Source organism: Manis javanica, chromosome 18 (assembly GCF_040802235.1).
Source record: "Manis javanica isolate MJ-LG chromosome 18, MJ_LKY, whole genome shotgun sequence".
Classification (NCBI taxonomy): Eukaryota; Metazoa; Chordata; class Mammalia; order Pholidota; family Manidae; genus Manis; species Manis javanica.
In genome coordinates this window covers 15,995,906-16,022,620 of record NC_133173.1, presented here as the reverse complement: position 1 = coordinate 16,022,620, position 26,715 = coordinate 15,995,906, and the positions used below count along the sequence as shown (strand labels likewise).

At 43.6% G+C, this 26,715-nt stretch overlaps 1 protein-coding gene and 1 pseudogene across 8 annotated transcripts in view; both read right to left on the bottom strand.

Annotated features, from left to right (window-relative positions):
- Positions 1-26,715, bottom strand: part of OTUD7A (OTU deubiquitinase 7A) — a 374,155-nt gene that overhangs the window by 267,918 nt on the left and 79,522 nt on the right. The gene's annotated exons all lie outside the window — the stretch shown is intronic.
- LOC108388236 (coiled-coil domain-containing protein 122 pseudogene) lies at positions 23,411-25,275 on the bottom strand (annotated as a pseudogene).

Below are 26,715 nucleotides of genomic sequence, written 5' to 3'. Positions count from 1 at the left end.
AAAACCAATGAATGGCACACTTTAAATGGGTGAATTTTATCATATGTGAATGATATCTCAACAAAAATTGTTTTTTAGAAAGTAGCAGTAAAAACCCAATGGAGAGGTTCTATTTCAGCAGTGGCAGAAACGGTGGCAGTGGTTCAACTTGCAAAAACAAAATTGTAGGGACAGAGATTAGACCAGTGGTTGTCCATGGATAGGAATGAGGGAAGGATGGATGGCAAAGGGGCATTTGAAGGGGTCTTATAGGGAGATGAAACCATTCTACACACTGATTGTGGCAGTGGTTTGATGAATCTATACATGTATAAAAACTTTATGCAAAAATAAGTCAACTGGAGAGAACCAAGATGGCGAAATGAGTAAAGCAGCGGAAATCTCCTCCCAAAACCATATATATTTTTGAAAATACAACAAATACAACTAATCCTAAAAGAGAGACCAGAAGACACAGGACAACAGCCAGACCACATCCACACCTGCGAGAACCAAGTGCCTCCCGAAGTGGGTAAGATACAAGCCACGGCCGGCGGAACCCAAGAGTCCCTCACCCCAGCTCCCAGCGGGAGGAGAGGAGTTGGAGCCGGGAGGGAGAGGGAGCCCAGGACTGCTGAACATCCAGCCCCAGCCATCCACCCCAGAGCGCAGACACAGTGCATGCGTGGGGTGCTGGAAACTAGGGAAGCAGGACAGTAAGACCTGTGGGTGGGTCCCCACAGCAGGCGCACCCGAGACACCGAACCCCCGCAGCGCAGCTCGGAGGCCCCTCACCACGATAAACAGCCTCCTGCCTGTTCCCCCTCCCACGAGGCTCCGCCATATTGGAGTAGCAGCCTGAGGCAGGCCACACCCACAGCAACTGCAGAGCTAAATAAACTCCATAGTGGCCGGGCTAGATCAGAAGCCCCATCTGCACGCAGCTGCCCAGCACAAGCCAGCTAGAGGCCGCTGTTCTCCCAGGAGAGGAAGGCCACAACTGGCAAGAAGGGACTTTCTCTTACCCAACACATGTGCCAGCTCCCCGCAAATATATCTATCACCATGAAAAGGCAGAAGAAATTGATACAGACCAAGATCACAGAGGCAAACCCTGAGAAGGAGATAGGCCTAACCAGTCTTCCTGAAAAAGAATTAAAAATAAAGCTCATAACCATGCTGATGGAGCTGCAGAGAAATATGCAAGAGCTAAGGGATGAAGTCCGGAAGGAGATTACAGAAGTGAAACAATCTCTGGAAGGATTTATAAACAGAATGGATAAGATGCAAGAGGCCACTGATGGAATAGAAACCAGAGAACAGGAATGCATAGGAGCTGACGCAGAGAGAGATAAAAGGATCTCCAGGAATGACACAATATTGAGAACTATGTGACCAATCCAAAAGGAACAATATCCACATTATAGGGGTGCCAGAAGAAGAGAGAGAAAAAGGGATAGAAAGTGTATTTGAAGAAATAATTGCTGAAAACTTCCCCAAACTGGGGGAGGAAATAATCAATCAGACCATGGAAGTGTACAGAACTCCCAACAGAAAGGACCCAAGGAGGACAACACCAAGACATACAATAATTAAAATGGCAAAGATCAAGGACAAGGACAGAGTTTTAAAGGCAGCTAGAGAGAGGAAAAAGGTCACCTACAAAGGAAAACCCATCAGGCTATCATCAGACTTCTCAACAGAAACCTTACAGGCCAGAAGAGAATGGCATGATATATTTAATGCAATGAAACAGAAGGGCCTTGAACCAAGAATACTGAATCCAGCATGACTATTATTTAAATATGAAGGAGGGATTAAACAATTCCCAGACAAGCAAAAGTTGAAGGAATTTGCCTCTCACAGACCAGCTCTACAGGGTATTTTAGAGGGACTGCTCTAGATGGGAGCACTCCTAAGACTAAATAGAGGTCACCAGAGAAAATAAAATCACAGCAAAGAAAGCAGACCAACCAAATACTAACTAAAGGCAAAAAATAAAATCAACTACCCACAAAAGCAGTTAAAGCAAGCACAAAAGAGCACAGAATAAAACAACCAACATATAAAGAATGGAGGAGGTGGAATAACAAGGGAGAAAAATAAAGAATGACCAGACAGTGTTTAAAATAGCTCAATAAGTTAAGTTAGACAGTAAGATACTAAAGAAGCTAACCTTGAACCTTTGGCAACCACGAATCTAAAGCCTGCAATGGAAGTAAGTACACATCTTTCAATAATTACCCTAAATGTAAATGGACTGAATGCACCAATCAAAAGACACAGAGTAATAGAATGGATAAAAAAGCAAGACCCATCCATATGCTGCTTACAAGAGACTCACCTCAAACCCAAAGACTATAGGAACAAAGAAAGACTGAAGGAACAAAACAGCAGCAGAATCATAGAACCTAAGAATGGACTAACAGTTACCAAAGGGAAAGGGACTGGGGAGAAAGGGAGGGAAGGGAGGGATAAGGGTGGGGAAAAAGAAAGGGGACATTACGATTAGCATGTATAATGTGGGGGGAGGGGCACGGGGAGGGCTGTGCAACACAGAGAAGACAAGTAGTGATTCTACAGCATCTTACGACGCTGATGGTCAGTACTGTAATGGGGTATGTGGGGGGGATTTGGTGAAGGCGGGACCCTAGTAAACATAAAATTCTTCATGTAATTGTAGATTAATGAAAACAAAATAAATTAATTAAAAAATAAATAAATAAGTCAACTGTATAATATGCTATTTTAAAAAATAGGATAAAAATTTTAAGCCTATGTCAGAAAAGAAAGGTAGGTATCAAACTAATAAGCTAAACTTCTACCTTAGGAAACTGGAAAAGAAGAGCAAACTAAACACAAAACCAGCAGAACTAGCAGGACACAATGATGATAAGAAAATAAATCAATGAAATAGAAAACAGAAAAACAGAAGAAAATAGCAAAAATAGGTGTTTTGAAAATAACAAAACTGCAAGTCATTGGCCAGACTGACCAAGAATTCAAAAGAAAAGATACAAATTACCAAAATCATGAATGAGAGATGGGACACCATTACCAAACCCACAGATATCAAAAGTATTACATGGGAATATTGTGAACATCTTTACACCAAAAAAAGTTAGAAACCTCACATGTAATGGAGCCATTCTTAAATATATCCAAATTGCCAAAGATTATTCACGAAGAGAAAATATGAATTGCCTAATAACAAGTAAAGAAATTTCATTACTAACAATAAAGAAAAACCTTCCCACAAAGTTAAGTCTAATCCAAAGTGACTTCACTAGTGCATTCAACCAAATATTTAAAAAAAAAATAATAACAATCCTTTACAAATGCTTCCACATAAAGAACAAGAGAAGGGAACACTTCTCAACTCATTCTATGAAGTCAGTATTATTCTGACAGCAAAACCAGATAAAGGCATCACAAGGAAAGAAACTATAGACCAAAATCCTTCATGAATACAGACACAAAAAATTTATCAAAATATGAATAAACCAAATTCAATGACATATAAAAAATTACATGTCATGACCAATTTGGATTATCCCAATAATTCAAGGTTGGTTTAATATTTGAAAATCAATTAATATAACACAGTATATATAAGAAAAGGACATAACACACATAGTAATCTCAGAAAATGAAGAAAATGCAAGGGAAAGCATTTTAAAATCCAACATCCATTCATAACAAAAATTCCCAACACACTAAGGGGACTTCCTCCACCTGATAAAGGGCATCTTTGAAAAGCAGAAAACTAACATCATATTTCATGAGGAACGTCTGAATGCTTTGCATCTGAGGTCAAGAACAAAGCAGGGATTGTCCTGCTCATGCTCCTGGTAAGAGGCTCGAGCCAAGGAAATAAGAACAACAAATTAACAGCATCTGGATTGGAAAGAAGTAAATCTAAACTGTGTATTCACAGATGACATGAACTTACATGTAGAAATTCTAACGAATTCACTGAATTAATCTATGAGTTTAGGAAAATCAGAAGAAAGCAGTTATTAGAAGGTAAATAAAGAAATTTCTGAGGAGCTGGTAATGTTCTGTTTCTTGATCTGGGCGTGGGTTTATTCAGCTGTCTTTGTGTCCTCTCCTTTAGAAGTCTAGCAGGCATCTCAGACTTCATACGTCAAACAGGTCAGACATTCGCAATTGCCCTTTATTCCTTCCTTTCCCTTGAATCACATGTGCTTTAGCAAATCCAGTGGGTTCTACCTCAAAATACATGGTGAATCCATCCACTTCCCTCCGCCTCTACTACAACACCACTGTTCTCCATCTACTACCATTTCTTGCCTTAAATGCATAGTCCCCACCAAGAACTTTAAAAATAGTTCATTGAACCTCATCCCCCTCTCCCTACTCCCTTGCTTAAAAGTAACCAACAACTTCACAGTGTTCCAAGTCCATGTCAAAACTCACTGGCATGGCTCCAGAGCCTCACACTAGGTGCCCCTCTTCCATCTCTTCTTCAGTCTCTCCCAAGGGCCACATTAGCCTGGGTTTGTTCTGAGAACCTGCCAAATTCTACCCTGCCTGGAGTATTCATCCACACCTTCTGGATCTCCAGTTATTCTCAATAACATCCTCTTGTTTGTGGCCTGTTTCTCATTTTACACAATTTTCAATAACATCTGTAAAGTGTTGATCTATTTACTTGTATATTGCCTGTCTTCCTTTGCCAGACTTAAAACTGCCTGAGGGAAGGGCTGTGCCTTTTTCATTCACCACTCTGTGCCTGTATCTGCATCATGCCTGGTGGCTAGTTGGTATGGTGTTTATTCATCAGAGGCACAGTGAATAAAGGAATAAATCAGAAAATTAGAGTACTGGGGCATACTCTGATACAACATCTGGTGATTCTTCATGCACTGTACGTACCAGGGGCTCCCAAGTTTTGCTGCACATTAAAACTACCTGGGAGCTTTTAAAAATCCCAATATACAGATTAAATCTTATGCCTATTACATCATAATGCTGGGGATGAGAGGCAAGCATGAGCACTTTTTAAAGTTCCCCAGGTGATTCTGATATGCAGAAAAGCTGGAAACCACTGACATTTACCCTTTAAAATAAAAGCACATAATAATAAAGGCTTCAAAAGAAAAACATATTCCTTGTATGTACATCACATATGCACGAAGCTAAAATCACTCTTGCAATATACTTTATAAGCCCAAACACATAAAGATATGCAATGCTAAATTCTATGGTTAATATTGACAAATTATTAATTTGCAATGTATTCAAGAAGTTTGTATATAATGACAAGCATTCTGATACACGCCTGTTTCATCATTAACAATATTGAAAGTGGTGTTTTCCTGTACCATTTAAAAATTTTAGCTGATTTTATTTATTAATGTTGTTATTACTCGGCCATTTATAATTAAGTATATGTATGTATGAATTCCAAATATTTAATGACCAACTGTTATTTGGCCGGTACTCTGCTCAACATTATAGAATGCAGGAAATTGAAGATGAAGTTTTATTTATATAAACATTTCCATGTTGATGTTTGCTAAGATGATGAGACATACATTATTTCCTAAAACTCATTGTCTGGTGAAGGAACATCTTTCCCACTGAATCCAGTTCAATTCCAGGTTGCTCTATCTGCCATGTGTATACATTTAGATACCTTTGTTAATCTTCGTGTTTCAGTTTTTCATCTGAGAAGTGAGAAGAGCAAGCTGGATACTGCAGCTTTTGATAGGTTTAAATCATGTGAAATAGTCATACTGTCCAATACTTACATGTTTCCAGTCAATAAATGCTCATGTAAACGACCTCCCACCCAAACAGCCCGCCCTGCACCATATGTACATGTCCCACAAATAGGGTGTAAGGTGGTGGGAGGCTGGGAGAGGCAATTTATAATCTGTCAAAATCTGATCACTTACACCTTTAAAACCAACAGCCAAGAGCATTGGTTTTCAGGAACTGCACTGTTTAATTGCCAAGAAGAAAACTTTGCATTAGTCCTACCTACTGAAATGAAAGTAGTAGCACAGTGAGTGAAAAGACTGAAACAAGGCTGTCAAGAGACAAATCGTAACACAGCTATATGTTGTGAGAGAGCAAAGAGAGGGGCTACTGCAATTCCCCAAACATTGCCCTGCCAGTGGTGCTCCACAGAAATGGGCTCCGCAGTTAGCTGTGGAACAGGGCGTGTCAGCCTGGCTAGAGGGCTGCCCAGTGGCCTCCTCGGCCATACAGAAACCCATGTCGCCAGAAGTTAGGGTTAGCACAGGTGCTTCCTTCCTGCAGCCTGGGAACAGGCTGAAGGGGGCCGCCTGCTGCCCACTGGGCCACAGCCAGCCCCCAAAGCTCCTTAGCCAGCTCACAGCTACCCGCACCTTAGCCTCTGTGTCTGGGCCTGGGAGCCTCGGTTCTGGCTCTTCACCACTGCTTTGGATTTCCTTTGTCACCTAGACCTTCCAGCACCTTGAAGAGCACTATCCTCGGGGGAAGGGGAAAAACAGAACTAAGCAAGACCAGCCCAGAAGACAAGTGAGTGACCATCTGTCTGCAGTGAGACATCCTGGCTAGGACCTTCCACCTTCCACTCGGAAATAGAGCTCATCTGCCAATGAGGACATGGTAATATCAGGAATATAAAGGAATCAGAGGTATCCCAGGTGGGTGGATCTCAAATACTCACTGCTAGTTGCTGAGTATAGCAACATCAGTCTCCACGTGGCATCGAGACACCACTCAGTGCACCTTTTATGGAGCTTCAAGAGGGACCCTGCCTGTCCAGGAGATGCTGTCAGCCCCACTAATTAATTTGGGAAAGGAAGAGACATACATGTGCATTGAGCCAGCAAAAACCAGTAACACTTTTCTTCCTTAATGAGTCAACTAATCCAGGAGGGCCCACAGACCACCCAAAGCAGAATCTGAAACTGTCAGCAGCCCCCTTGGAGGGGTCAGGCCATCTAATCAGGAAAAGATGGCCTGGGTGCCTTCTCAGTAGGTTGGCTTTGATTCACAAGAGCATCAAAATGGTGATATTACTGGAAAGAGAGATATAACATCATATGCAAACACAATTCTCTGTTCCTCTATCTTATACATGTACATGCATGTATGCTTGTGTGTACAAACACTCACACACACACACACACACACACACACACACACACACACACAACTCCCTCAACATTTAGCAATTCCAAAGTTCTGGAGAGTTTGACTACATTAATAATCACCTTTGTTTGCTTTCTTGGAGAATCAGCTGCTTAAGAAATAAAATGCCCAAATACACTGTCTTCTATGCATTTCAAGAGCAACAGGGTAGATTCATTTAAAGTAACAAAAACCACATATTAATTCAATAAATAGTCACATAGTGGAAATTATTTTGGTGCTCAGCACATACCAGGTGAACAGATAAATCCCTGCCCTGGTGGAGTTTATATTCCAGAAGGCAAGACAAAAAAACAACAAACAATTGGCATGAAAAAGAGAATTAATCAGGTTCTGAGTCGTAAGTGCTATGAGTAAGACAGAGGCCCTGGCATGCTGGACAGGAGGGTACATGTGGGAGAGCACGTTCAGAATCAAACAGCCTCCTTGAGAAGATGACGTGTGGACGTGTGTGCAGAAGCTTGGAGATGATGGGGCTAGCTGTGCAGATATCTGGGAGGAAACATTGGAAACTGACTTTTTAAAGCACCAAATGTGATTTTATTTTTCATAGAGTGCACCACTCTTCCAAATCAATTCTAATGAAAAGGCTGTCAGAAGACAACGACTTGCTCCTAGATGGTGGGAGCAGTTATTTTAAAAATGGGCTGGGCAACAGGCAAGGAGGATAATGTGAGTATGGGAGCGTCCTGATTCCTCAGTTCAGTCTGATCTCCAGCAGCACAGCATTAAAGCTCAATTTCAGCCCAGAAGGCACACATTTAATATTTAGGATAAAAACAAATTTAAAACAGATCAACTGCAGCATATTTCCAGGGAAAAAAAGGACACCTGAGTGAACAATGACACATGTCACTATCACTCAGACACCATACCTACTGCCCTGAGCCCCACTCAAGCCTGGGACCAGGTTCAAGGTGAAGCTGCTTCCAGGTGGCCTCTGACCACTGCTCCAGGCCAGGCTTCCTTATTGACTGGCCAGAGTGCTCCCAACAGACCTGCCACCACCTGGGAAAGGGTGAAGCCTATTCCATATATAGTGTGGCACACTTCCAAAGTGTGCGAACAGATAGCCACCTACTTTCTAGCCACATGGGCTTTGTGGCAGCATTGAACAAGAAGGGCCAAGACTACAGTAGGATTTTGTGGTTAGGTTGCCCACAGAATACAAACTTCAGTAAGGCAAGGGTCCAGGCAAATTAGGCAGGTTTGGAAATTCAAAAACGAAGACACCACAAACACATACATGTAGACACACACTGGTACACATGCAAACACACATACATGCATGCACATACACAGGCACTTATACACAGACATGCTTGTATACATGCACACACAGACTCACACACACAAGCAGGCACCCACTCACTTTCTCATATAGCTCAGAAATGTGCTGGAACTGTGCCCCTGAGCACAGCTATCCCTCTGTTCACCTTCCTCTGCAGATGGCTGCTGCTCCCCTCTGTCAATGTTTTGACTGTGCTGAGGCTTGTGGTGAGGCTCCCCAATGTTTGAAACCCTAGCTTGGGGCTTGACCTCCTGGCTCAGAGCATCTCCTTGCTGTGGCCCTCAGAGCCTGCGAGACTGGCTGCCAGAGTGTGTCTCCACAGGCTGCGATTCTCAGCCACTTCGGGTGGGGTGAGTGCGTGGCTGCCTGGGATGGGGCAGGGGGCTGGTTCTGGGCTCCCTGCCAGAGAGCAGGGCTCTGGCTTCATTCTCCCTCAGCTTGGGAGGCGCAGCCCCTCCCACCACCCTCTCCGTCCTCAGGTGCCTCCACAACCACGGGGAGAAGGGGCAGCCATGCTTCTCCTAGAGTTCAGTGCTTTTCACACTTTAAAAAGCCACAGTCAATGATAAGAAATGCATTTCACATGATGGCCAGGCATTTCCATATGAAACAAAAATTGCCCTCACTACCCTTTAGGGCACATACACTTTTTCCTTCTGTTACATTTCATTAAAAAAAAGTGCTGGTATGAGCTACCAAATAGTTTCCTGGCCCTTCAGTCACTCGCTGTGGCCTGACCTGAGCTCATGCGGGGAATCTGCTAATTTAGCTGATGGCAGTGACAGGAAGGCCTGGACAGCACTGGGAAGAGGGTACAGGGATGAATGAGTGGCCCCTACATGCCAGTCCTTTGCTCCTTGTTACAGACTGAATCTTTGTGTCCCTAAAATTCATATGCTGAAATCCTAACCCCCCAGTGTATATGGTATTAGGGGGTGGGGCCTTTGGGAGTTAAATCAGATCAGGAGGGTCAGTGACCCTGAAAGAGGCCTCGGAGCTCCCTCATCCCTTCTATCCGGAAGAGCCCTCATCAGAACCTGTAAATATTATATATTTACCCATTTCCTTAGAAAAGATTCTTAGAAGTAAAACTGTGGGACATTAAGTCTTAGTTTTAAGGATCCTGATACATTCTGCCAAGTGGTTTTCCAGAAACCAATTACTTGTGAACTTGAATGCAGTTTTAAACTTTGTTGGCCAACGATTATTTTTCTTCTGTGAACTGCTGAGCCCAGTCTCTTGGCCATTTGAGGGGTGTATTTTCTTACTGACCAGTGGGAGCTCTTTCAGTGTGCTGTGTTCATGATGTACAATCACCGAGCCCACTCCAAGCCTCCACACCGCACTGGATGCAGGAGATGTGGCATGAACAGGCAGACAGGCTTCAGTGGAAACTGGCAGGAAGTGATAACCCAGAGGGTCACAGGTCACAAGGGGTGTGACCAGGGGGGAATGCAATATTGGAGCCAGGAGAGGGTATGTAGAGGCAAGTCTGAGAAGCTAACTGTCATCGCCAAACTGAGGCCCAAAAAGGAACATCATAACCAGCTACAGAAAGCCCAGAGGTGGCAAAGGACTGGGTCTGTCCCCAGAATACACCAGAGCTCAACGTGCTTAGGCTCTCATGAGCAGGGGGAAGAGGCACAAAGTGAGGTCAGAACATGAAGTACAAGCCCAACTGGATGTGGAAGGAACCACAGCAGAGCTGCGTCCACGGGCAGAGCAGTGGCAAGCCCTGAAGGTGGTGAATAGGGAGGACCTGGCCTGGGCACCGGGGGCGCGTGGGGAAGGGACTGGGGTGGGCACAATGCATGGCTGATGAGGCGACAGTCCTGACAAGAGGCCTGGGGGATTCACCGGCAGATCAGCAATGACAATGGAAGAAGGTAATTTTAGTAATAACTTCTCATGCCGTCATGATGGATCGGCTGTGCCAACAGAGTTAGGTCTTCCATGTGACTCCAAAATCTCTCAGCCGTTTCTGGAAGTAAGACGCCTAGGGGAGAAGCAGGTCTGACAGGCAGGGTGGGGAGCTCCCTTTGGAACACGGGGCCGTGCGGTGCTGGTGAGGTACCGACACAGAGATGCGCACAGCCAACCAGCAGGCCAGCCTGGGGCTCAGAGCAAAGTTCTGTACTGGAGATGGGACTGGAAATCTGCACAAAACTAGCCTTTAAAGCCAGAGACTTGAGACCATTGAACAAGAGCTGAGCTAAAAGAGACTGGAACTCAGTACAGAGCCTTTGCACTTTCCAACACTGGAAGGTCAGGTAGACAAGGGAATTCCAAAAAGCAGGGAATGAGATGGTGAGGCAGTGGCCATTGAGCTGTTGAGAAACAAAAAGCTGTGGCTTTTGTAAACCAAGGCGGAGGAGAAGGAGAAAGGGGTGGAATTCACCAGCTGCTAGAAACCAGAGGAAGTGGCAAAGCAGTACTTGACCCAGATGCTTGCTGTGGGGACTCTGGGGCCTGGACTGCAGGGCCACCATGCAAGACCCCCAGAGCACAGGTTCCTCAGCGTCCTTTCAGGGGCTCTGCAAGGTCAAACTATTTCCACAGTTGTTCTCCAGTGGCATTTGTCTTTTCCCTGCATCAACACTGATGGAGTAAGAGCAGCGGTGGGTAGAAGTGCCAGCACCTCCACACACATCAAGGAGGCAGTGTCAACTGTACCAGGAGTCTTTGTATTCTTCACTGCCAGCGCGAGTTACAAAAACAGAAAAACAAAAACAAAACAAAGAGAAAACAAACTAACAAAGTCTTTGCACTCAAGCCAGTACCCTCGGGTCTGTTGGCCAGCAGTATAAGCCTGCCCTATAGGAGCCATGTAATCGCTATGTGACTCTAGACAAATGACATAGCTACACTGTACCTCAGCTTCCCACCTATAAAAAGCGGTGAGAAGCACCTTCCTCATAAGGCTGATCAGAGAACGAAATGGTATATGTAAAGCACACGAAACAGGGCTGAGCGTACAATAGCACTAAATTACTATTGACTACTATTATTATTTTAACGAATATTATTTGTAGAGTAAGTTCTCTGTCCTCCAGCAGTATTTCTTTCTAAATTTTCCTGAGCACTTAAGGTAGAGGCCCAGAGTGTGGATAGGATGTCTTGTTACCAGAACCTTCTCTTGGATGCATGAGCCAGACAGAGGGCGGGTGAGTGTGTGGGAGTGTGTCAACTAGCTGGGGTGTGGTGAGCTGTGGAAGGCACTTACGTGGCAGGTGCGTGCCTCTGTGTAAATGTTGTGTTGTGGTGTGTCCCCCCGGGGCCCTCGGGGCCCTGCTGCTTCCTCCAGCATCTTACCTCATAGCCTTGTGGGGCACGGGCAGAGAAATGTCCCCAAGAGGAAGGTCAGATTCTAAGTCCTAGATCAGAGGCTTCTGGCACGAAGGTACAGCTGACTGGCTGTGGAGGGAGGTCTAGGAAGCCCCCCTCAGGAGCTCTGAGGGGGAAGTTAGATGGCTCAGAAACAAACATTCCCAGAGCTGCAACCGGGGCCCTGCTGTGCTATCAGACAGACTCCCTCCTCCTTCCATCACACTGTGTGTGTAAGCCTGCTGTTCTCTCAGAAAAAGACCTCAAGGAAGAGGGAAAAAATGTTTTACATCTAAACACCAGTGTTTAGCTCTAGAGCGGCTTCTACAGTGGAGAAAACCAAGGAGAGCTGATCAGACCTTGCAGGCCGCAAACTGTGGTGTAGAGATGCTTGATATGCAGGCAATGTGGCCATGTGGGTCCTGCAGGAACCGGGGCTGTTTGGACCCCGCTCCAAATAAGTTATACCGGCATGTGATCATGGAGAACTCCTAGTGTTGTCTCCATGATGGACACTGTTTTTCTAGGCCAGGCCACCTTGGAGCAGTGACAAAGGCCCTGATGCTTGGGAGGGAAGAAACGAGAGAACAGGACATAATTACTGGCTCACAGAGTAGACCTAATTGTTACCTTGAAACTGAGTTCTTAAGGGAAACAGCAGGAAAATATTTGATTGCCTAATAGGAATTACAAATTTCCAAATCTTATGTGAAGGTATGTACTAATAAGTTATGAAAAAAAATGTCCACTTAGAGAAAACATACATCTCCTACTCTGCATCAGGGAACTCACAATAGAGGGAAACCCAGTAACTGTAAGGAACATGACAGACCTTTAATCCAGGGGCAGCCTTAGAATAATACACTGGAGAATTCATACGGGAGAGATACCCTATGACTATGGTTAACGTAGGCACATCAACAACAGGACTGACCTCAGAGTACTCATACTGCTTTGAATGTGATAAACGTGGGAAATATTTCAGACTTAACTCAAGCCTCAAAGTACATCACAGAATCCATAATGGTAAGAAACTCTTTGAATAAAAAAATTGTAGGAAGGCTTGTAAGAATGGCAGGCAATGCTACACTTATCACAGGATTCATAATGGTGCAAAATCCCTCCAATGAATGGAATATGGGAAGGGCTTTAGATATGGTTCAATCCTTAGCAGAAATCAGGGAGTTCATAAAGGCCTAAGACCCTAAAAATATATCTCACGCAGGATAGCCTCCAGTAATGGCTCAAGACTTGTCCAATATCAAAACATTTTTACTATGTTGTATTTAACCTAAAAGCCTACTGTTATATAATTACCTTGTAATTGGCCACTTTACTGGACACTCTCATAATTCTAAGTCATTCCTCAATGCCAGACACAGAGTACTACTCGAGAATTAATGTTTTGAATAATCGGGTGAGTCAACGGATTTTCTTGGAGTTTTTAGGTAAATCATCATATTGATTGCAATGATCAATATGATTGTTCCTGTCTTTCCACTATTTCTACCTCTTTTTTCTCTTCCTTGTATTAACACATTAAAGCAGAATTTCAGATACTGAAAAAATATGGAGAAAACTGCCCCCGATGAGGGAATCATCATGCCAAAGGGCAATCTGGGCTGCATTTATGGAAACCCACATGAATTAGCTTAAGCAAACAAGGGAAGTGCAAAATCCCCAAGGTCCAGAACTGGTATGGGGTTCAGAGTGTGCAGGAACCACACCTGCAATGCTTTAAGGGATCCTAATGTTCCTCTCTTGATTCCCTTTCTTTTTTCCTGTTTTCCATCCAAATGGCCATTGATGGCCAATAGAAAACAACCTAGTCTCTAGGTTGTAGATTAAACCACTCAGGAGACTCTCTGAGGAACCATTTTCAGAGGCCCAGAAAAGAATGCACTACACTTCAGACACCCTCCATGGACCAGTCACCCACAGTCCACCATTGGAACTGTGTTGGCCTCAGCTTGGAAAGGCACCCACCATTCACCTGCGATATGGGTGAAGGGGTGCAGAGGGGCCAGGGTGGTGTCTGCACACAGGAGTGGGAAAGGAAAGGGTTGAGAATGTGTTGAGGTGACCCCAAAGCTATCCACAGCATATAGAAAATAGACAGAGTTCTTTGTAGTTTATAAAGAGCACCTCGTATTATCTCAATTGCTCCATCCTTCACAGTCAGGGCTTATTTTTAATGGCCATTTTACACATGAATAGACTGATACTCAGGGTTTTTTTTTCTCAAGGCCATACATTAATCAAATCCAGGGACTTGAATTCCAAATTCTATTCACTCCTCAGTCTTCTGTGTTGTCACACAGCAATCACTAAAGCCTTACACCCAGTTAGATCTCCAGCATCACTTAAGTCTTAAAGAGATTGGAAATGAATTTCAATTTTTTTATACTTTCAGGGGGTACACACCCCATTAAACACTGTGTAATAGAGGCACAGAACGTCTACTAGTGTTCACTATGAGTATACCAAACATCTCATCCTAGCCCCCTTTTTTCTCACATGGGGCAGAAACTAGAAGAACTACTGGGGATTAATCAGTGATCAAAGTCACGTTCAGCCTCACGTCCAATCAAATGGGAATAATTTTGTTTCCTATCCTGCTGTGGTGCTCCCCAAGAACTATGAGTGTTCAAGAAGTCTGAAAGTAATGTCCACCAACATTGCAACACTATATTTGTTTCTAGAATGTTCATTTTACAGCTAAAAAATGAAGCCAGGTAATTTTTTACATGAACTCTGAAATTAAAAGATGCAGCAATAAGGACAACACAATTTGTCTTTCTCCACGATTATACCTCACAAAACTCAAATTATTCCCACTTAGTTTGGTGTCACTGAGGCTCAACACCACATGCCTCAGAAGTCCTGGACTTTTTGCTCATGCTCCAACTCTCATTTCAGCAAGATGGCACATTCGACAGGAACAGAACAGTCACTGCAAGAAAACTTGCAGTATATACTTTCACTGAGGGTCATCTGAGATTGGGGAATCATGTCACGTAACAGAGGGAACCCATGCCACTTCTTTGTGCTTAACCAGTTCCCTAAATTCTTCACGTCAGCCAGCTGCCCCATGCCTCCCCTGCCCACCCAGCTGCAAGGCAAGGCTCTCCTTGCCCCCTTCTCCCTTGGCCACTCCAGCCTTTCCTTCAGCAACTGCTTTATTCCCTTCCCAATATAAGATTTCAGCCTCTTATTTTCCTCCACTTCTCAAACCCACTCATTATCCTGATCAGCACAACTGGCCCCAGAACAGAGCAACACAGAGGAAGGTGGCTCAGGGGGAGCAGATGAGGAAAAGGGAGCAGAAAACAAACGCTTATCGTTCTCATCCCATTATATCAGGAACAAGACACCAGTGGTTGTGTTTCTGGAGAAGACAGAAGTAAAACTATGAAAACCCAATGTTGCATTTTAGCTCACCAACCTTGCCCCACCCACCTGCTTATTCTGCCGCCACTTTGCAGTGGTGCAGTTAGAGCTGCAGGTACCGGCGCTGGGAGACTTGTGTTCCGTACCCATGAAGTCTCAGGATATGTAACAGCTGGGAGAAAGGAGAGGCTGCAACCTAAACTCCATACAGTTCAATCCATCTCCAGATTCTAAGCTTCTGCCATGTGGAGTTACAGCTACTGCTGCCCAAGAAAGTCAACATTAATGGGAGTGTTTCATCCCTCCCAGAGGTACCAGGCCCAGCAGCCAACAGATATAGGGACCTCTAATGTCAGTCTCCTGCACCATGGCAGGCTTTGGAATCCCTGCAGGGCCTGTGAAAACCAGGGGGCTGGTCCCACCCCCAGAGAGTGTCATTCAGTAGGGCTGACAGAGGTGAGGGTGGGGAGATACAATGTGCCCTTCTAGCAAGTTCCCAGGTGATCGTGATGCTGGTTGGGGACTGCAGCTTGGGAACCTTCATTCCCAAAGACCATAGCTTGGGAACTTTCATTCCAAAGCCTTTATTTTGCAGATGAGATCACTGAGGCCCTCAAAGGAGAGGTGACGCCTAGAATCCAGGTCTCTTGATACAAAGACTAGAAATCCTCTAACAAGAGTGAGAGGTTCAATAAAAAAGAAGGAAGGAAGGGAAGCATTAAATAGGTGACAATTAAAAAAGAAGAGAAAACACAAAACAGCTCCTTGAAGTCTCAGTGTGTGGGGAGGGAGGGCAGATTGACTTGGGATCCTAGGACGGGTGGATTGCTGGGGCTACACCCGGCCTGCAACCTCAGCTTTGGCACCCACGGGTAAGCTGCCTTCCAGCTCATGTCCCCACAGCACTCAGACCGACTCCTGTGGCCTGCAGACCCCTCTGGGCCCACCTGCCTTGAATCCAGCAGCCTTGATGGCCACAGGTGCTGCTTCGTGACCCCCAAGCCTCCAGGAGAGGACACCTCCCTCATGGAACTGCCAGAGAAAAGGTCTCAGAGACAGAGGACGAGGTCCTCTTTTTAAGTCAGGGTAAGAAAGTGACAAGTGAGACATCTACCAAAGAATCATTTTCCCTAGAATATTCACTGTAGAAACAATGGATGGAGAGCTCAAAGTCTTGAGTTCTAGGTCTGCCTTTACAACTGCCCTCCTAGGTGAGTCAGTGCATCTCTGGGAAGCTGGATCTTGTTAAATATGTTAAGTGGGTTGATGATTTCTCAGGGAGTCTTCAAATGTTTTATTCCATCATTCTATTTTCCTTTCTGGTTTTCTTGCAATGTCCCATTGTGAGCAGAAAGGTCAAAGAAATGGCCACATCTTTACTTCTATAGTTTGCAGAATAGGAAGAACTTGGCTAAATGGGAATCCATGACATAAGCATATGGAGAAGGAGTGAGATATAAATGGTCCCACACCAACACCAACATCTACAGGCTTTCAAGTCAGCTTTGTGTCAACTTGTCTGACTTGCATTTCTGATCTGCCACAAAGTGTACTGTATACAGTTAGCCTTCAAGAATATTCTACACAGCTGTCCCCTCACCCCTTTTTTTGATTACTATTCTTTTAAGAGCTGGAATATTTGCCTTATACAATGCTACACTTTCAATTTAGTCACAGAATATTAATTTAAAAATTTACAGATAGAAAAATGGAACAAAAAATTTTATGGACTTTATGTTACCTAATAACAAAGAAAAAATTATTGCTACTTTATGCATAAAGGAAAAAAACTGAGTAAAACATCTGAAGCATTGAACATATAATAACATTATTGTAAAAATGCCAATATTTATGGACTATTATGAAGGCAGTGGTGAAAAAGTAAGTTGTAACAAAAAGTTTGAAACAAACTTAAAATATCTTGACAGATCGATTCAAGATGGCAGCATGAGAGGTTAGACACAGAACTCCTCCCAAAACCACATATAATACAAAAATATAGTTAATACAACTAATCCTAAAAAAGCAACAGGAAAGGAGGCTGCACCAGACTGCACACACTGAGAGAGAGAGGAGACATCACGAAACAGGGTAACATACCAAAGCCTTGATCTGGCGGCCCTTTCCCCACCCCAGCTAACCAGAAGGAGGAAGAGAAATGGAGTGGGGAGGGGGGTGGAAGCCTAGGACTGCTGAACACCCAGCCCTGGATATCTGCTTTGGAGCACAAATGTACATTGCATGCTGCTCTGGAGATTAGTGTGGTTGGAGAGCTAAGATAGGCGGAATACATGGACAGACTGAGACTCCAGCCATTTGTGGAGGACAGGGATGCACATCCAGCTGCTCTGGGATAAAGGAAAGGCAGGCGGTCTGAGAGGCTTCCTAGCAGTGAGAGGGCTGATGAAGAGGCAGGGTTTACCCGGAGCTTGCTGCACGCAAGATGGGATAAGTGGACAAGGTTGTCTGTGCATGCTCTGCCCAGCAGGTTGGGAACTTGCAGGAGCTTCAGGCACTCCATCCCCCTGGCTGGCTACTCAGCTACCAGGCCCCTCACTGTGATACACAGCCTGCTGTGTCCTCCTCCTGGCCTGCCAGCACCAGCTCCCAAACCAGCAGTCACTGCGCTGGCATCAGGCCAGCCAAAGGGAGGCCCCACCTACAACAGCTACAGATGCAAAGCACAGATGCTTACACCTGTGTGCTCGGCCTGCTGGCTCTGACACTGGACAAAAGTACTGCAGCCGTGAAGCAGGAAACATCTATTTCCTACCCCCAGGCACCAGTACCGCTCCTGTGTGACCCTCGAACTCACTCCAGGGACTGAGCAGCTCCAGAGACTAGAGCTTCTGGGCACTAGAGGGCACCACATAGAAATATGAAATGTCAAAGGAACCTGGTTCAGGCCAAAATCTCACAAACCCCAGAAAAAGGGCCAAATCAAAGTGAACTCACAAATCTTCCTGAAAGAGAGTTCAAAATAAAAATCATAAACATGCTCATGGAGGTTCAGAAAAATATTCAAGAACTCAGGGACAAATTTAGGACAGAGATTCAATCATTAAGAAATTCCATATCTGAAATACAACATACAATGGAAGGATTTAAAAGCAGATTAGATGTAGTAGAAGAGAAGGTAAATGGAACAGAAAGTAGAGAGGAGAAATACAAAGAAACTGAGGCACAGAGAGAAAAAAGGATCTCTAAAAATGAAAGAATATTGAGAGAACTGTGTGACCAATCCAAAAGGAACAGTGTTCGCATTATGCAGGTACCAAAAGAAGAAAAGAGAGAAAAAAGGATATAAAGTGGCATTGAGGAGGTAATTGCTGAAAACTTCCCCAATCTGGGGAAGGAGATAGTCTATCAAGCCATGGAGGTGCACAGATCTCCCAACACAGGGACCCAAGACATATAATAATTATGGACAAGACCAAGACATACAATAATTAAAATGGATAAGGACAGACATATAATAATTAAAAAGGATAAGGACAGACTTTTAAAAGCAGCTAGAGAGATAAAAAAGATCACATACGAAGGAAAACCCATCAGGCTATCATCAGATTTCTCAACAGAAACCTTACAGGCTAGAAGGGAGTGGCATGATATATTTAATGCAATGAAACAGAAGAGCCTCGAATCAAGAAAACTCTACCTGGCAAGGTTATCTTTTAAATTTGAAGGAGAAATTAAACAGTTTTCAGATAAGCAAAGGCTGAGAGAAATTACCTCCCACAAATCATCTCTACTGGAGAGACTAGTATAGATGGAAGTATTCCTAAGGCTAAATAGCTGTCACCAGGGGAAATAAAACCACAGCAAAGTAGAACAATTAATAACTAAGCAGATGCAAAATTATATCAACTACCCTCAAAGTCAATCAAGGGATAGAAAAAGAGTACAGAAAATGTACCTAATATATAAAGAATGGAGGAGGAAGAGAAAGAAGGGAAAAAAAAGAACCTTTAGGTTGTGTTCGTAATAGCATACTAAGTGAGTTAAATAAGACTCTTAGATAGTAAGGGAATTACCCTTGAACCTTTGGTAACCACACATCTAAAGTCTGCAATGGCAGTAAGTACATACCTATCAATAATGACTCTAAATGTAAATGGTCTAAATGCACCAATCAAAAGCTGTAGAGTTACTGAATGGATAAACCAACAAGACCCATCTATATGCGGCCTATAAGAGACTCACTTCAAACCCTAAGACATACACAGACTGAAAGTAAAGGTATGGAAAAACATATTTCATGCAACTAATAGGGAGAAAAAAGCAGGAGTTGCTTTACTTCTATCAGACAAAATAGACTTCAAAAAAAAGAAAGTAACAACAGACAAAGAAGGACATTACATAATGACAAATGGGTCTGTCCAACAAGAGTATATAACCATTATAAATATCTATGCACTCAACACAGGATCACCTACATATGTGAAACAAATACTAACAGAATTAAAGGGGGAAACAGAATGCAATAATACATTCATTTTAGGAGATTTCAACACACCACTCACTCCAAAGGACAGAACAACCAGACAGAAAATAAGTAAGGTGACAGAGACACTGAACGTATTAGAACAGAAGGACCTAATGGACATCTATAGAACACTCCATCTAAAAGCAACAGGATAAATGTTCTCAAGTGCACATGGAACATTCTCAAGAAGAGATCATATACTAGGTAACAAAAAGAGCCTCAGTAAATTCAAAAACACTGAAATTTTACCAACCAGCTTCTCAGATCACAAATGTATGAAACTAAAAATAAATTACACAAAGAAAATGAAAAAGCCCACAAACACATGGAGGCTTAATAACATGCTCCTACATAATCAATGCATCAAAGACCAAATAAAAACAGAGATCAAGCAATATATGGAGACAAATGATAACAATAATTCAACACCACAAAAATCTGTGGGACACAGTGAAGGCCATGCTAAAAAGGAAATATATTGCAATACAGGCCTACCACAGGAAAAAATAATAATCCCAAATGAACATTCTAAACTCACAATTAACCAAACTACAAAAAGAACAAATGAGACCCAAAGTCAGTAGAAGGAGGGAAATAACAAAGATTACAGCATAAATAAATAAAATCAAGAATAATAAAACAATAGAAAGAACCAATGAAAGCAGGAGCTGGTTCTTTAAGAAAATAAACAAAATAGATAAACCCCTAGCCAGACTTATCAATCAAGAAAAAGACAGAGTCTATGCACATAAACAGAATCAGAAATGAGAAAGAAAAACTCACTACAGACAGCACAGAAATACAAAGAATTATGAGAGAATACTATGAAAAATTATATGCTAACAAACTGGATAATCTAAAAGAAATGGACAACTTTCTAGAAAAATACAATCTTCCCAGGCTGACCCAGGAAGAAACAGAAAATATGAACAGACCAATTACCAGCAATGAAATTGAATTGGTAATAAAAAAAACTACCTAAGAACAAAATTCCTGGACCAGATGGCTTCACGACTAAATTTTATCAAACATTTAGTGAAGACCTAATACCCATCCTCCTTAAAGTTTTCCAAAGAGTAAAAGAAGAGGGAATACTTCCAAACTCATTCTATGAGATCAGCATCACTCTAATACCAAAACCAGGCAAAGACACCACAAAAAAACAAAATTACAGACCAATATCCCTGTTGAACATAGATGCAAAAATACTCAAAATATTAGCAAACTGAATTCAAAAATATACCAAAAATCATCCATCATGATCAAGTAGGATTTACTCCAGAGATGCAAGGATGGTACAACATTCAAAAATCCATCAACATCATCCCCCACATCAACAAAAAGGACAAAAACCACATGATCATCTCCATAGACACTGAAAAAGTATTCTACAAAATTCAACATCTATTCATGATAAAACTCTCAACAAAATGGGCACAGAGGGTGAGTACTTTAACATAAAAAAGGCCATATATGACAAACCCACAGCCAACATCATACTTAACAGTGAGAAGCTGAAAGCCTTTCCTTTAAGATTGGGAACAAGACAGGGATGCCCACTCTCCCCACTGTTATTCAACATAGTTTTGGAGGTCCTAGCCACAGCAATCAGACAACACAAAGAAATAAAAGGCATCCAGATTGGCATCTAATTGTCCCTGTTTGCAGATGACATGATATTGTACATAAAAAATCCCAAAGAATCCACTCCAAAACTATTAGATCTAATACCTGAATTCAGCAAAGTTGCAGGATACAAAATTAATACACAAAATCTGCTGCATTCCTATACACTAATGATGAACTAGCAGAAAGAGAAATCAGGAAAACAATTCCATTCACAAATGCATCAAAAAGAATAAAATACCTAGGAATAAACCTAACCAAGGAAGTGAAAGACGTATACTCTGAAAACTACAAGACACTCATGAGAGAAATTAAAGAAGATACCAATAAATGGAAACACATCCGGTGCTCATGGATAGGAAGAATCAATATTGTCAAAATGGCATCCTGCCCAAAGCAATCTACAAATTCAATGCAATCCCTATCAAAATACCAACAGCATTCTTCAATGAACTAGAGCAAATCATTCTAAAATTCATATAGAACCACAAAAGACCCCAAATAGCCAAAGCAATCCTGAGAAGAAAGAATAAAGCTGGGCGGATTATGCTCCCTGACTTCAAGCTCTACTACAAAGCCACAGTAATCAAGACAATTTGGCACTGGCACAACAACAGACCCATAAGCCAATGGAATAGACTGGTGAGCCCAGATACAAACCCAAGCATAGATGGTCAATTAATACATGATAGAGGAGCCATGGATATACAATGGGGAAATGACAGCTTCTTCAACAACTGGTGTTGGCAAAACTGGACAGCTACATGCAAGAGAATGAAACTGGATTATTGTCCAACCCCATACACAAAAGTAAACTCAAAAGGGATCAAAGACCTGAATGTAAATCATGAAACCATAAAACTCTTAGAAAAAAACATAGGCAAAAATCTCTTGAATATAAACATGAGCAACTTTTTCCTGAATGCATCTCCTTGGGCAAGGGAAACAAAAGCAAAACTGAATAGGACTACATTATGCTAAAAAGCTTCTTTCTGTACAGCAAAGGACACCATCAGCAAAACAAAAAGGCATCCTACAGTATGGGAGAATATATTTGCAAATGACGTATCTGACAAGGGGTTAACATCCAAGATATATAAAGAACTCACATGCCTCAACACCCAAAAAGCAAATAACCCTATTAAAAAATGGGCAGAGGATATGAACAGACACTTCTCCAAAGAAGAAATTCAGATGGCCAATGGGCACATGAAAAGATGCTCCACATTGCTAATTATCAGGGAAATACAAATTAAAACCACAATGAGATATCACATCACACCAGTTAGGATGGTCAACATAGAAAAGCATAGGAGCAACAAATGCTGAGGAGGATGCCGAGAAAGGGGAACCCTCCTACACTGCTGGTGGGAATGTAAACTAGTTCAACTGTTGTGGAAAGCAGTATGGAGGTTCTGCAAAAAACTCAAAATAGAAATACCATTTGACCCAGGAATTCCACTCCTAGGCATTTACCCTAAGAATGCAGGAGCCCAGTTTGAAAAAGACATATGCACCCCTATGTTTATCACAGCACTATTTACAATAGCCAAGATATGGAAACAACCTAAGTGTCCATCAGTAGATGAATGGATAAAGATGTGGTACATATACACAATGGATTATTATTCAGCCATAAAAAGAAAAGAAATTATCCCATTTGTAACAACATGGATGGAGCTAAAGGGCATTATGCTCAGTGAAATAAGCCAGGCAGAGAAAGACAAGTACCAAATGATTTCACTCATCTGTGGAGTATAAGAACAAAGCAAAAACTGAAGGAACAAAACAGCAGCAGACTCACAGAACCCAAGAATGGACTAACAGTTACCAAAGGGAAAGGGATTGAAGCAAGGGTGGGAAGGGAGGAAGAAGGGGAATAAGGGGCATTACAATTAGCACACATAATTTAGTGGGGGAGCACAAGGAAGGCAGTATAGCACAGAAAAGACAAGTAGTGACTATATAGCATCATACTATGCTGATGGACAGTGACTGTAATGGGGTATGTGGTGGGGACTTGATAAGGGGGGGAAATCTAGTAACCACAATTGTTGCTCATGTAATTGTATATTAATGATACCAAAAAAAATCTTAACAATTTTTAAATCATTTTAAGTTCAAGTGCTTCTTTTCTTCTAAATTTTTACTTCATATGATGGTGAAGGCCTTACGTTTTATGAACAGGCATTCACGAGCACAGTATATCTTACAGACAAAATATTCACACAGGGTCTACCACAATTCTTCTGTAAACATAACTACTGTCTATGTACTGCTATCAACTGTAGGGCTGGAAGGCACTTTGAAACAGATGACTGATTATAGGACTTATGTCCTATAATTTTTGCAGGCAGTCTGTGCTCTACATTGCTCTATGGCCATATTAATCTTTCATTCCAATGCATTTTCTTAGTTCAGCTGTGGTTTTTTCCAGTTGTTCAACGTTCCATTGCTATTGTCTTCTGTTAGAAGTTTGTTCACCTGACAGTGCAAACGCTTAGGAATTGCACTGTATGTCTTATGCTGTACCTCTATTTCTTTCCTTAATTTTTCATGGGTGTGTTTTTCTTCCTCAAGGAAACAAGTTTTTTCAACAATAGATCCTTTTACAGTTATAATTTGATCCTTTAGCTTTGTAATGTCTTCCTGTACTTGTTTCATCTAGTTTCCTTCTGGATTTGGGAATCTTGTATAAGTTCCTCTTTCATTGTCATTAGTTTTTTAACAAGATGTCATTTTTTATGGAGTTCAGTCATGAATGACCATTTGCTTTCTACCTCCCTGAAACTATCTTTATGTACTTTCATTTTTGCATAATATTCATTATATCTTAGCTTAGCATGTGTTTCTCAAAAGTCTTCTTGGGCTGCTTCTATGTCAAATTTAAGCTTTACATTTGTAAAGATTTGATTTGAGTTTCCAGGTTTCCACACAGAAGCTTGGTATTTTCTATGGCAGCATCTTGATAAATTTGCCTTTGTTTCTTTAGTTTCTGCAGAAACAGATGCTATTTGTTTTTCAAGCTCATGAAATTCACTCTGCAAATGGAACAGAACTTTTTTTTTTCGTTTCTGATGTTTGTGATTGTTGTTGCCGTGCGACTTGCTCCACAGCACCCGTTAACGAAGGTGGGTCGTGTTCGGCCAGAGCTGCTTCGGAACCCCGACTCCTCCTTTCTCTGCTGACTGGCATTCTTCTGGGCTTCTCCTCCCCTTCCTGGTTCACCTTTCCTCCTGCCGCCCCGCTCCCTCCGGGGCCTGCCCGCCGCCCGCGGACCGCCTGGCTCCAGCCACAGGGCCCTTGGGCGGCTCGGGTTCCCGCCCTTCCCCGACGGGGCCGCTGGGCGCAGGCTCGGCGGGCCGCGCTGACCCGGACCTGCTGCGGCGGCGGCGGCCCCCGCGCTTCCAGGACTCCCCGCGCCCGCCGCCGCCCAGCCGCCCAGCCGTCGGCGCACCCGCCCCTGCCTCCCCGCAGTCCTCCGGCCCGGCGGGCCCGGGCGTCGCGTCGGCGGCAGGTGGGGATCCGCCGGCCCGCGGTGAGGAGCGGAAGTGGGGGCGCGGGTTTGGCGGGGGAGGCGCGGCGGGCGGCGCGCGCCCCCTCAGCCCTTTTGAAGCACCTCCTTCCCACCGCCTTCCCGACACCGCCCACCTCCTCCGCCATCCCCACCAGGTGCTCCCAGCCGATGACTAATGTCTGGATCGCAGGGCTCAGCCTGGACTTTTCATCTCTGTCTCCATTTACACTTTCTTATTTAAAATCACTGATCTGTGAAGGCTCTAAACAGCTCCCTCTGTGCAGAGCGGACAACAGGCCCGGGAACTCTGGATTCCTACGTCCGGCGCCCGCCTGGTACTCCTGTTCCTTGCGAACCCAGCGTCACCCAACCAGAGCTCTTGATTCCCTACCCAGCGCCCTCCCAAATTCATTCCTCTTCCTTTTTTTCAGCTTAACAAACAGCACCACCTTCCAAGCCAAAAATCTAAGCCTTTCTTACTTCATCTTTTTCTCAGCCCTCACATCCAATCTTTTTTTTTTTTACAATGTTTTTGATTATGGTATTATTGATATACACTCTTATGAAGGTTTCACATGAAAAACAATGTGGTCACTACAATGACCCATATTATCAAGTCTCCTCACCCCTTCCCCCATGCAGTCACTGTCCATCAGTGTAGTAAGATGCCAGGGTCACTACTTGTCTTCTCTGTGCCCTTGCTCTTTTCTTAGGGAGAATCTGGAATAGTCACAGAGACAGAACAGAAGGCTAACCCACCATTTACTCATACCCAGCCCTGCCCTGTCCACGCCTCCATCTGCTTCCTTGACGCCCATCTTATTTTGAAGCCAAATGCCAACAGTAATTTCCTCTTTAAGCATTTCAATACCCCACATCCAATCTTGCAACATATATCACATCTCTCCACCTCGCGTCATCTCCTTGACCCCACCTTATGCACCTTGTAATATCTCCTGCAGACAAAAAGGTCTGACTGATGGCCCCGCACTCACTTTGCCCGACTACTCCAAGCTCCACCCAGCAGTCAATAATCTGTTAAAAGCAGAAACCAGATTTCCTCGCTGCCTATTTAAACCTTCCCAATGACATCCCATCACACTCGAGCCGAAATCCTAACTCCACGGCCAGGCTTGCCAAGCTCTGCCTGCTAGGACCCAGCCTCCCTCTCCATGCCATCCTGGGCTCTCCCAGCACGGGGCCCGGCTCTGGTCAGCTCGCTCTCCTGGACCAGGCTGTTTCACTGCTGTTCCCTCTGCCGGTCTCCTGCCCCTCATCCAGGTCCCACCTTGAACACTACTGCTCTGAGACCCTTTGCTGCCCACTCAGGCTGACGTAGTTTGTAGCTCCCTGGATCTCTCCACTTTAGTTTTCTGCACAGCAGACCATTTTCTGGTTTGTGTGTTAGGTATGGCCTGCCTTCCCCACAAGATGTAACTCTGAAAGCAGTCTTCGGCTTGCTCACCTCTGCAGCCTCGGAACGTGGGGCAGTGATGAACTTGCAGGAGTGCTTGGTAAACACTCAATGGGACCCCGATGACTGGGGGTGACAGCGCATCATCAGGAAGCTCCCATGCAGCTCCCAGGCACCAGCCCAGGGGTAGGCGGAACCCAGATTGTCTTGCCCAGCATATTAGGGAATTGTAAGTAATCCTGCCACAAAGTCATGCAGGACTGACATCCTCACCACTATGCACAGAAAACACTGCATACCTGGCACCAAATGCGAAGTGGTGGGTGGCACATGGACATTGAAAATGACCATAAAACCACTCACCACAGCCCACCCGCTGCCCCAAGTGCCCTCAGGGGGCTGTGGTGCTTTGCTTCTCAGTCCTGCTTCCCAGCCCTTCCAGCACCTCCCAGGAGGTGAGCAGCAATGCCCTTTCTGATACAAGACACAGCACCTGTTTTCTTCCCTGCTGCATC